The sequence below is a fragment of the Ambystoma mexicanum genome, chromosome 5q (assembly GCF_040938575.1).
Source record: "Ambystoma mexicanum isolate Mex_15411 chromosome 5q, UKY_AmexF1_1, whole genome shotgun sequence".
In the NCBI taxonomy this organism is placed as follows: Eukaryota; Metazoa; Chordata; class Amphibia; order Caudata; family Ambystomatidae; genus Ambystoma; species Ambystoma mexicanum.
Window position 1 is genome coordinate 1,341,876,375 of NC_090933.1, and position 12,520 is coordinate 1,341,888,894.

At 48.8% G+C, this 12,520-nt stretch overlaps 1 protein-coding gene across 3 annotated transcripts in view; it reads left to right on the forward strand.

Annotated features, from left to right (window-relative positions):
- The window catches only part of PARP10 (poly(ADP-ribose) polymerase family member 10), a 453,575-nt gene that overhangs the window by 397,359 nt on the left and 43,696 nt on the right, over positions 1 to 12,520 (forward strand). The window lies entirely within an intron of this gene.

The following is a 12,520-nucleotide window of genomic DNA, read 5'->3' on the forward strand; positions in this document are numbered from 1 at the left end:
TCTGGAACAGCATTCCTAGAGAGATTAGGGCCGTGGACACACTATCAGTTTCGTAGGGCACTAAAAACATTCCTGTTTATATAGCAGATTACCTTCATGTTTGTGATATGAACTCTGCCTCCATTTCGACGGTGGCCATAATCATCTGCGTGTTCTATCGTTCCTTCACAATTCCAGCTGCGCCACTATACGGTTTGGTCCATCAGGAGCGTGATACAAATATTCAAATCAATCAATTCTATTGTTCCCAGCACGCACTTCTATTGTATGCAAAGTTGGCTGGGACCCTCACTGGTGATTTTTCTCCCCCTTCCTCTTTATCAGAGGGGTATTTCGAATATGTACAATATGAGTGACTCAGTGTCATGATGCCTACCTCTAAGGAGCCAGGCCGGGCCCAGCAACTCCAGAGGCAGACATCATTTTCCCCAGGGAAGTCTTAGCGGGAAGTCTTAGCGGGAAGTCTTAGCGGGCCCAAGTCGGGGCCCTTTGGACTCAGTCCTGGCGCCTTAGGCGCCAGGCTCATAGAAGAGGATATGTGTTTAAGTGCTTGGGTGCACACTTACCTGAGGCCTGAATGGGACTACTTAACCTGTAGGACTACTTCACCACCCGGGTGTGGTCGGGGAAGGATACATACCTGATTGGTGGAAGGATACATACCAGGAACTTCTTCCAAGGCTATTTAAACCCCACCCGAACAGCCACACATGCTTCGCGTTGTTCTACACCTAGCAGCTGGACGCTCACCGTGTCAGCTCCTGCATCCTGACTTCAGCCACGCCTGCCAGCACCCTGGAACACCTGCAAGGGGAGAAAGGAAGAGAATAGGAGAAGAAAAGCCCTTACCTGCTAAATCTGCATCCCGGAGTCATTTCTCCAACGGCCCTGAAAAGGAAGACATCATTTATAAGGCATTTCGTTTCGATCGCTGCAGCGCTGCATTTTACTCACCTTTGCAAGGCGCTTCCATCTTCAGCAGCGATCTTCCGGATTCAGCTACGCCCCGGCGCCTAGAGGAAAAAAGACAAGAACAAAGGTGAGAGGGAGAAAAGGAATAAGGAAAGCTCAGTTTCCTTTTAAGTCTTACCTGTTGGATTATTCCCACTGCATTTTGGGTCCTGCCGCTTCCTGGCATCTCCGGACCTCGGCCCCTATGGGGAAAAAAGACAAAGACATTGAATGAGCGAATGCAAAGACATTACCTGAGCGCTCATCCAGAACTGTTTCACTTCGGGTCGGCGCCATATCTCCGGCACTCCGAACCCCGGCCCCTAAGGGGAAAAAGACATAAGCATTAGCTGTCATACCGCCGAGTTCCTGGCGTCTATGGAGCCGCTGGCGACGCGGAACCTAGCTTCGTTTGCTTCGGCCACGTCCCCTGTTTCCTGGTTCCTTTTTTCTGATTCTGATTGGCTAGACGATCCGCGGCCCGGTGTTTTAACCAGCCACTTCCGGGTCACGGACGCGTTGCAACGCTTCCGGTTTCGTCCGTAGGCTGAGTTGCTTGCTACCTGTGGCTTTCGTGCTGCTCTCTCGCTTGCTGCTGGTCGGGTCCTCGTACCCTGTCTGAACCTTTCTGTTATTCTTTCCGCTGGACCTGTCTGCCTTTCCCTTTCTCTTTTGGTTCGCAGTTATTCTCCCTTGCCCTCCTTCCATCTTGCTTCCCCTCCCACCTTCCCATCTTCACTTACCGCTTTTTTCCTTTTCCTGTCTGTTACTCTCTCCGCTCTTCCTTCGCCTACCTTCAGTATTGCTTCTGTGACCTCCCGTGTACCAGACTCCGGCCTGTTCCCCTGGACTGCCTTTGCTTGCTGATTAGTACTTCCTCACTTAGCCTGTGTACCAGTTCCTCGGACCTCTTAATGGACTGCCTGTGTTTCTGAGTCTTCACTCCACGTGTTGTCTCCAGCCACTTCTACCAGATCTTACCTTATAAGTACTCCTGGTTCCACGTCTACAAGACACCCAACGATACTACAGGGGTTTTTTGTGCCTAAGGCTTTTTCCCCTCTTGGTCGATCCCGGGGGTGGGCCCCCTGGTCTCCCTTCTTGGGGAGCACGGTGGCTTCCTTCCGGGGTCGTCCCTATCTTCATAAAAAAAAAAGGTGTCTACTCGAAGAAAAGAAAAGAAGGGTTCTTGGAAGGAAGAAGAAGGTGAGGAGTCGGGGGAGGGGGAGATTTCAGAAGCTACACTTTCGGACGAAGATATCACCGACCCCGGTGACATTAGCGCTTGCTGCAATTAGACAACGAACATTATTATTAAGCTTGAACATTTGAACAGAACTTTTACAGCGCCTTACCTGAACAGTCAAGCTTACCTGAACTCCCATCAATCCTCAATCCAGCGAAGTAACTGGGTTTCAACGCGCCCCTGCATCAGAAGCAGGATGGAGAGCTCATCCTTCCAAACCCTAAGGAGGGTATCCAACGAGCCAGGGAAGCCAGAATAGAGGGGCCCTTCCTGTCCATCTTCAGAGTTCTGCGCCTTCGACGCCGCGCCTCCGTGGGAACCAGGTGAGCGTTACAGAATGCGAAGCCTTACCACAATTTCCCACCTGGGCGCTATGGAGACTTCCGAGACAGATCAGCTGGCCCATCTTTTAGGGGAATTACGGGCAGAAGTGCACTCAGCCCGCCAGGAGACTAATGCTCTCAGAAGGGAACTAATCCTATCCAAGGAAAGAACTGATGATCTGGCCAAAAGGTTATTGCAGGGCCAGGCAGAGCACACTCCTTTACCTGTTTCCGGAGATATTTCTACAACAATGGGTTCGAATAACCCGGTACAAATCAATCTACCTGGACACATGCCTTTGGCCCCGCAGGAACGTTTTGCGGGGGATCCCAAGAAATATGCCGTTTTTATGGACCAATGCCGTTTACACTTTTTATGCAGGCCCGGGGCCTTCCCCAACGACCAGACCAAAGTAGCCTTTGTACTATCTTACCTCAGTGGCTGTGCTGCCGATTGGTCTATTCCATTGGTAAATCAGGATGATCCCATTCTCCGGGATTTCCAGGGCTTCCAGGCCAGCATGGAAAGATTGTTCGCTCGACACTCGCAGGGACAACGAACTGCTATCCTTACGACAAGGTAATCAGGATCTTTTGTCCTATATCGCCACCTTTAATAGACTAGTTGTGGAAACCGGATGGCCTGAAAACAAAAGGATCACATTGTTTCATCGAGGCCTGCGCGGAGAGCTTAAAGATGTTATAGCTCAGATAGTAGATCCACCCCAGACCTGCGCAGACTACATAGACTTAGTGGTTCAACTTGATCACAGACTTCAAAATAGAAAAGCAGATCGGCTCAAGTATGAAACCAGAGTACCTATCAAGACCCACGTTAACTCCAAGAGTACTGACGTTTCCGAACCTATGCAAATTGGCAGTGTTAAAGGACCATTAACGCAGAAGGAACGAGAGAGAAGGCGACAAATGCAACTTTGTCTGTATTGCGGAACTTCCGGTCACTTTCTTCAAAGTTGTCCAGTTAAACCACCCAAGAAGGTGGTTGGAGCCACTGATAACGAGTTATTAACACCTGGTTCGGGAAACGACCTAGCCCGACAAGCGTAGGGGTCCGCTTGCCGAGCTTGAAAACAAACTCTTTGACCTCGCATTTTGTCATGCCAATGGTGCTTGTGAACCCAAAACAGCCTCAGCAGTTGCATGCTATAAAAGCATACATAGACAGTGGAGCTATTGGAAATTACATAGACCGTGAATTGGCTTCCAGGATTAAGCTTCCTCTCCGCCCGAAAGTAACCCAAGATGTAATTACTACAGTTGATGGAACCGAAATAGCCTCAGGGCCTGTAACGCAATCCACAGTTGAAATCACTCTGGTGGGTCAGGGCGGACATCGGGAAGCAATCGTGTTTGATGTGATCAAGGCCCCACAATTTCAAGTACTTCTTGGAATCCCTTGGTTAGAAACACATAATCCGAGAATAGACTGGCGAGCAAAGAAGATAACTTTTCCTGATTGTGAACCAACCTGTTACCCAAGGAATCCAGCTATGGGTCTAGCCTCTGTAACTTCCACCCCTGTACAGCTACCATCTGAATACCAAGAATTCCAAGACGTTTTTCAGAAAGAGCAGGCTAACACCTTACCTCGCCATCGATCTTACGATTGCCAAATCGACTTGGTACCCAATGCACAACTACCTTGTAGTAGGATTTATGCTCTTACTGAACCTGAGAACCTGCATTTGCGCCAGTATTTGGATCAATACCTGGCCAATGGTTTCATTCGCCCATCAAAGTCACCAGTCTCTTCCGCTTTGTTCTTCGTACCTAAAAAGGAAGGAGACCTTAGGGCCTGTATTGACTACCGCGCCCTAAATCAGATAACGATTAAGAATCGTTACCCTTTGCCCCTGATACCTGAGCTTATCGACCAAGTAAAAGATGCTCGTGTGTACACCAAGCTAGATCTCCGAGGAGCTTACCACCTGGTACGTATAAAAGAGGGCGACGAGTGGAAGACTGCATTCCGCACCAAATTTGGGCTCTTCGAATATCAAGTAATGCCCTTCGGTTTGTGCAACGCACCTGCCGCCTTTCAGTACTTCATGAATGATGTTCTTCGGGAACTTATCGATGTTTGTGTCATCGTTTATATTGACGACCTCCTGGTGTATTCCTCCTCAGAATCTGATCACAGAAACCATGTTAGGGCAGTTCTTGAGAAATTGCGCCAGCACAAATTATTTGCCAAGCTCGAAAAATGCGTTTTTCATACCACAGAAGTGGAGTTTCTCGGATTCATCCTGACACCTCAAGGAATCCGAATGGACTCGCGGAAAGTGGACGCCATTCTCAAATGGCCATCTCCTAGCTCTGTGAAGGGAGTGCAAAGCATGCTTGGCTTTGCCAATTTCTATCGAAGGTTCATCCCGGAATTTTCTCGAACTGTTCAACCCATCACAGCTCTCCTAAAGAAAAACAAACGCTTTGAATGGACTCTTGAGGCTGAACAAGCCTTTCAGGACCTGAAAACCAAATTCACCTCTGCACCTGTATTGAAGCACCCGCGCCCAGATCTCCCTTACATCGTGGAAACCGATGCATCCAGTTCGGCCATGGGAGCTGTCCTGTCGCAAAGAGACCCAGAAACTAACCAACTACACCCTGTAGCCTTTTGGTCCAGGAAATTCTCTCCACCTGAACTCAATTACGCAATTACCGACAAAGAACTACTGGCTATTAAATCAGCTTTCAAGGCTTGGCGTCACTATCTTATCGGTGCAAGACACACCATCACCGTAATTACGGACCACAGAAATTTGCAGTATTTAAAGACGGCCAAAGCTCAATCTTCGCGACAACTCCGATGGGCTTTATTCTTTGCGGAATTTGATTTTGTAATTACCTATCGCCCTGGCTGCAAGAATGGTAAGGCAGATGCCTTATCCCGGATAGGCATGGAAGAACCCAATTCGAGTTTAGAACCTGTGCCAATCATACCGGAACAAAGAATTCTGGGCTTGACTTCATTGCAAACCATTGAGGACATCCAAGCTCAAGTAAAACAGCTTTTTGACTCTTCTGCCTTACTGGAATGGAGTCAAAAGGGTCCTCACTACACCGTTAAGGATGATTTACCCTACTTCCAAGAGCGGTTATTTCTGCCAAGTAAAGAATTGCAGGAACTTGTCATTACCCGTCATCATGAATCATTAATGGAAGGACACCCCGGTATCGCGAAAACAGAAGAAAAGATCAAACGCCACTTCTGGTGGCCTTCTTGGAGAAAAGACATAAAGTCATTTGTGTTGTCTTGCGGAATCTGTGCCCAAAATAAGAGTCAAAAGAAAAGGCCAGCCGGCCTACTTCAACCTTTGGACATTCCACCAGCACCTTGGCACACCTTGTCAATGGACTTTATAACTGACCTGCCTCCTTGTGGTGGTTACAACACGATTCTCGTAATAGTGGATCTATTCTCCAAAATGGCCCATTTTATCCCTTTAAAAGGATTGCCGTCAGCTTCCACCTTGGCCAAGGAATTTATGGAAAATATAGTGCGGTTACATGGTTTCCCTTCCATATTAGTCTCAGACCGTGGAAGTCAATTTATCTCCCACTTTTGGAAGAAATGTTGCCAACTAGCACAAATAGACGTGCGGTTATCCACCAGCCACCACCCCCAGACCGACGGACAAACCGAGAGAACCAATCAGACTCTCGAGCAATATCTGCGGTGCATGTTACACCAATCCGAGTTGAATTGGAAGGACATCCTTTGGATTGCAGAATATGCATACAACAATTCAGTGCATTCTGGAACCGGACAGACTCCTTTTTATACCCTGTATGGTCACCATCCTCGGACCTCTGACCTAGATCCACCTCTGACCCTGGAGATGCCTGCAGTAAATCACCTACATTCCACAATAACCCAAGCCTTCAAAGAAGCTACAACCCACTTACAGCAAGCCAAGAAAAAGTATAAAGAAAACGCTGATTTGCACCGAAGTAAAACTCCTCCTTACCAAGTAGGAGATCAGGTATGGCTAGCAACTAAACATCTACCCCTCAAGGGTCAGCGAACTTTTAATCCCAGATTCATTGGGCCTTACCCCATCAAAGCTATTATCAACCCAGTGGCCTTTAAACTCGATTTACCATCCAACATGCGGATTCATCCCGTTTTTCACGCATCTCTTCTAAAACCAGTACAACCTGGAACCAGACTGTCTGAGCCCCCAGGCCCGGTCCAAATTGATGGAGAATTAGAATTCGAAGTGAAAGACATTTTATATTCCAAGATAGTTAAGTCGAAACTCTTCTATCTTGTTGATTGGAAAGGATATGGACTGTCCATCTCAGAATTGTAACCTATCAGAAATTAATGTATATGGTTACTCTAGGTTTTTGAGTGTTTTACTCAGTAAGCACTATATAACGTTCTTCATGACTAAAAATGTTTACTTAAAGGGAACCTTTACTCATCCCGACTTAACCAAAACACCAATAACAATTATTAGTAGACTTATAAATAAACTGCGAGTTACGCACTCAGTATTTTAAATATGGGGAGGTATACGGAACAACGTATACTGTCCACTCTTTACGTCAAAATGCCATTTTAGCACGTTGCTAAATTCTCCAATATGCAAAAAGAACAGTTTTCCCTTTTTTAATTGCAAACATATTATGTATAGTTCAACTTACATTACGTTTGGTTGTTCCATTCTCTTGGCGTAATGCGCAGTGTCCGATCTGAACAACGGTTTGCATAAATTGAAACTAAATGTCCCCTTTCATAATCGTAAATGTCATCATTTTTGGGGGTATTCCACAGCTTCTGTCCTTCTAGCCTGGCGATTGCTCCCTTTGGTCCAAGGTCACATAACAATTGAAGCTCGTTTTCAGCGCTTATGTTTGGTAGGTTTCATTTTTGAGAATGAATGCCACAATAGTAAAACATACCGGAGAAGATGCCGCAGTGTGAACGGATACATTTCTTCTTTCACCACAAGCATCATTCCACAAAGTGACCTTCACTCCATGGAGCACTGAGCACAGCAGGTGCACATGGCATTCGTTCAACACAAGAAAAATAAACGAATTGTTGGCATCCACCAATGCCACGCGATCTTGAATACTATCTCACCCATCACTACTGCGGGTTATGACCCTTTATGTGATGTCGTTCACAACGCTGTGGCCTTTCCATAGGCAAAAGCATTACATCTGGAGTCTCAACGTTCACGAACAGCATCTACCTTTGTTGATTATTATTTAATTTCGGAATCAAGTTGACCTTGTGAACCCTGCAACCTATCTCTTTGCTTCTTTCACGAGAGGTTTGTGTTCATTAGGTTCTGAGCGTAACGTGGGACAGCCGCTCACAGTAGCTATCCCACCTGAGGCAGCCCTGTCTATGTTCAAGCGGCAGTGCGTGCGCATAGGTAAAGCGCGGATGAGCGTTAGCCAATGTTTTCTTTTTCTGATTGTTTCACCTGAATTTCAAACGCGGACCTGAGAAGTCTGTAGCCTTGTGCTGAACATTGCAGTAGTGTGCAAAGTCCCACAATTGCGACGGTAAAGGGGAAAAGCTTATCTTCTTGGGAATGCCGTAGCAAGTCAGGAAGGGGCCTGAGGCGATGAATAATTGGTTCCCACTATTGCAGCAGGGTGTGGCCTTTGCGGCAGATCAGTTTTAGAAATCGGAAAACGGCCGATGAGCGCAGGTCAAACCAGCCAACATAGAATTCCTTTGCTAGACTCTATCCTTTGTACCGTGAATCTCAGCAAGAAATCACATAGTCTATAATAGGCACGGTATAGAACTATGAATTGGTATAGAACTATGAATTGCATTCTGTATAACTGTAATTCGAGGAGAGTTGGACCTTGGGCGTAATATTCATTGGCAGTTGCTTTTCATTTCACAGAGCAGGGGAAGCTATGACTACAAATTTAGTTATTTTTTTCAATATGTTTTTATTATTTTCAAATGCATAAGAAACAAACATTAACTCTCCTCCCTCCGGAAGACCGCTTTCTCTACACCTATGGAGATCCGCTCTAATGCCGCAAAAATGTCAAAGATTCTTATTTTATGGGGGCACCATTGTTCCATATAGTTTGATTGGAGATATTCCAGCACCTCCCCCATTCTTTCACAAAGGATCCCTTTGTACCCTGCAAGGTATGACTTAGCTTTTCCATTGTCACTAGTTAGTGTCCAAACCTTCTGTAGCCAGTCAAATACCAAGGACGGGTCCCGCTGTTTCCATTTCTGGACTATAGCAGCCCAAGCCGCAATGACCAGGCCCATACAGCTCCTCCACTGTGATTTTGTGTAATTCTTCGCTACTGGGTCCCTAATACCCTCTCTCCCAATTGCGCCACGTTTGGGAACACCCCCTGCAACTGCGTCTTCACTTCTGCCCGGAATACCCTTGCAGTCACACCAAATATGCCTCCAAGTGCCCTCCCCCGCGCAGCCTCTCCAGCAGAGTTTAGCTGTGTTTGGGAACATCGTGTTTAACATCACCAGGGTGTAGTGCCATTGAGTCACAACCTTTACGCACAGTGTCCTTATTAATCATACCCGAAAGTTTCTAAGCACGCACCCGGGGATCGAACCTGTGGTGCTCCGTGTCGTCTTGCTTCCAGGGCGAGTACGCTGCCCCCTGAGCTATCCTCCCGAGCATGCTCATCTTTACAGAAGTAATTCGTCCCCACCAGGAGATCGCCAATGGATTCCACCTCTCCAAGTCCTTCTCAATTTTCCCCAGCAGATCCAGATAGTTACCCCCATATAGGAGATCCACCCTACCCGTAAGGGTTATGCCCAGATATTTTATCCCTTTATCCACTAGCTTTAAATTTAGGGTGGCTGCTACCTGCTTAATCTCCCCACTGTCCCCTGCTAGAATTAGGATTTCCGATTTGTTTCTGTTAATCTTCAACCCTGAGATTGCACCCAAAACTCTTTCTTGTATTACTTCAGGGAGGTTGCTAGACGGATCTGAGAGGGTGACCAGTATGTCATCCGCGTATGCAACCACCTTGTTCTGCCTGCCATTTCAATCCCTGCTATGGAAGACGATTCCCTATTCTGATTAACAGTGGGTCTAAGAAGATAGCATAAAGGAGGGGTGACAGCGGGCACCCTTGTTTAGTGCCCCTTGTTAACTCCACTCTGCCTGTGACTTCCCAGTTTGTGGCAATTCTAATGTAGGGAGTGTTATTAGCCCCGATTTTCATATATTGTTCCCTGAGCCCCATGCATTTTAAGGTTCGAAACAGCATTGACCATTCCACCCGGTCAAATTCTTGACTCCGATCTTCTCTACCAGGTGTATTATTCACCTCAAATTATCGTGGGTTTGCAGGCCGGGGATAAATCCTGATCCGAATTTATAAATTTGGGGAGGAGCGGTGATAATCTAGCTGCTAATATTTTTATATATAGTTTTGAGTCCAAATTGATTAAGGCAATTGGGCGGCATGATCCTGGTTTGGATGGATCTTTTCCTGCTTTGTGGAAGGCAAGAATCTTAGCTTCGTTCATAGACAAGGTCGCATTCCCCTCTTCCTTAAATGTATTGAACAGTTTTGTTAAGATTGGGGTCAGGGCGTATGCATATTTCTTATAAAATGCAGCCGAGAACCCATCTGGACCCGGTGCTTTGTTCGACTGGAGCCCTGCTATTGCTTTCCTCTCCTCCTCTTCCTCAATGTCCCCTTCCAAGTTCGCCCTCTCTGCTTTCGTTATTTGCGGTATGGATAGAGCGTTTAAGTAGGAGTCTTGGTCTGAACCGGCAGGGCTTCCCGAGGCATACAACTCTTGGTAATAATCTCTGAAAACCTCCCCCATGTCACTAGTTCACGTTAGTGTTTCTCCCTGTGCGTTTCTTATGTTCTTGATCATTAATTCGAGGGGATTGGGTCCTCTGACGTATTCCATATCTATGACGGGTAATGTCCACAGCTGTGCTGCTTCGGAAAATCTTTGGCGTCTGCGTCCTGCGTCGATGACGTCGAAGCGCCGTCCCCGAGGACCTCCTCCGACGGCCGACGTCACCCGATGTGATAAGTAGGACGCACGACTCCCATAGCCTCAGTTCCGTTTTTTCCCATAACTTCAGTTCCGCAAACGTGTTCTTTTCATGAATCTCGGTACGCCTCGACTTTTTGGAGTTTGCTGTTTTCAATTCTCGGTTCGTTGAACCTGTTCGGTTTTTTGTGAAGACCTGTTCGTGGCGATGTCTACTTCGTCTTCAACCCTGCGTCCGGGCTTCAAGAAATGCGGGGACTGTGGGTCCAAGATGTCGGTCACGGACTCGCACGACACCTGCCTCTGGTGCCTCGGGGAGGCCCACGATATGGATGACTGTGTCGACTGCCAGTCGCTGACGGCAAAGGCCTTGCAGGAACGCAAGAAGAAGCTGTCGGTAGGCCGGGTGTCTAAGCCCCGGAAGTCGAGGTCTGCAGGGTTTTCGACGGATGACTCGAGGGGCGACTCTCCGCGTCATCGTCGGAAGTCCAGTCGGTCCCCTTCCAGGAGTCGGTCTCGCCACTCCTCCGCCTCTTCGAGGCATTCCCGGAAGCGCCGGCATTGATCGCCTTCCCCGTCCTCTTCCGAGGACTCCGCCCGTCGGCGGGTCGCTTATCCCTCCATGCAAGCGACACCGGAGGAATGGGCTTCCTTCGGGAAGCAGATGCTAGCGATTCTTGAATCGCAGGGCACCGGTCCGTCCGCGCCTCCGAGTGGGGTCGGTCAGCACCGGTCGAGAGACACCGCTCGTACGCCTTTGGGCTCGGGTGGTCGGCACGGCTTGCGGGAGAGGTCCAGCTCGGACAAGGGTAGCCGTTCTCGCCATGCCCGTTCCAGGTTCCGGTCCTCGACGCGCTCGAGACCGCGTGATCCTGTGCCGTCTTCGAAGAAGACATCGATACCTTTGGCGCCGAGTTCGTCGACGATTTCTCTCGAGGCTCCGCCTCCGAGGGGGTCGTCGGCGCCTAGGTCGTCGAGAGACACGCTCGGAGCTCCTGGCGGCGCTGCAGCTGACGTCGACGCTGATTTGCTCGACGTCGACGCCTTTTCTGTCAACGCCGACTCGTTCGGTCGCCCTTCGAGGCGGTGGTGTCGAAGGGGCCCCGTGGCACGGGATTAGCCCCTAGGAAGGCTCTGGCTAAGGTCAGGCACTGCTTTGGTCCCCAGGGGTCTTCCTCTCCCCGCCTGGAGTACATTTCAGAGGGTGATGAAGGCTCTGATGACGGCTTGGTTCCGGTTTCGGTTCCAGGTGAGCTAATCTCGGGCCATAGCCAGTTTGAAGACCTGAGGCAGTAACTGCATGATGCCAGTGGACTGGACACCTCTCCAGAGGTGGAGTTTTGTAGGCCGGAGCCTGGCACTCATGCCGATTCTTCATATCGGCGCCTTATGTCTCGGGTCACCGAGTACTTGGGTTGGTCTGCTCCCCCAGGGGAGTTCGTTCAGGATGATCTCACAGACATCCTTGATCTTGGTTCCCCCACTAACCCGGTTTTGCCATTTCATATGGCTCTGCGAGAAGGGTGGCGGCGGCTTGGACTGCTCCGGAGAGTCTCCCGGCAGTGGGCAAGTCTTTGTCGTGGAAATACCGTCCACCCAGTAGCGACCCCTGCTACTTGTCTAGGCACCCCACTCCGGAGAGTTTGGTGGTGCAGGCGGCTACGGCCCCGGCAAAGCAGGCGTCGTATCCTACCATCCCTCCGGATAGGGACGACAAACGTTTTGACGGCTGGGCGAAGAAAGTGTTTTCTTCGTGGGGTATGGCGCTTCAGGCGGCCAACTCCATATGTGCCTTGTCTCGTTTCACACACACACTCTGTGGAACTGTGTTGCATTAGCGGCTGAACATATTCCCGAAGGGGAAGAACGGGGTGGTTTCCTTGCTATGGTTCAGGATGGCAAGGATGCCATGTGTGAGGCCGTTCAGTCGGGTTTGGACTTGGCAGATTGTGTCAGCCGGTCCATGGCGGCGAGCACCGTAATGCG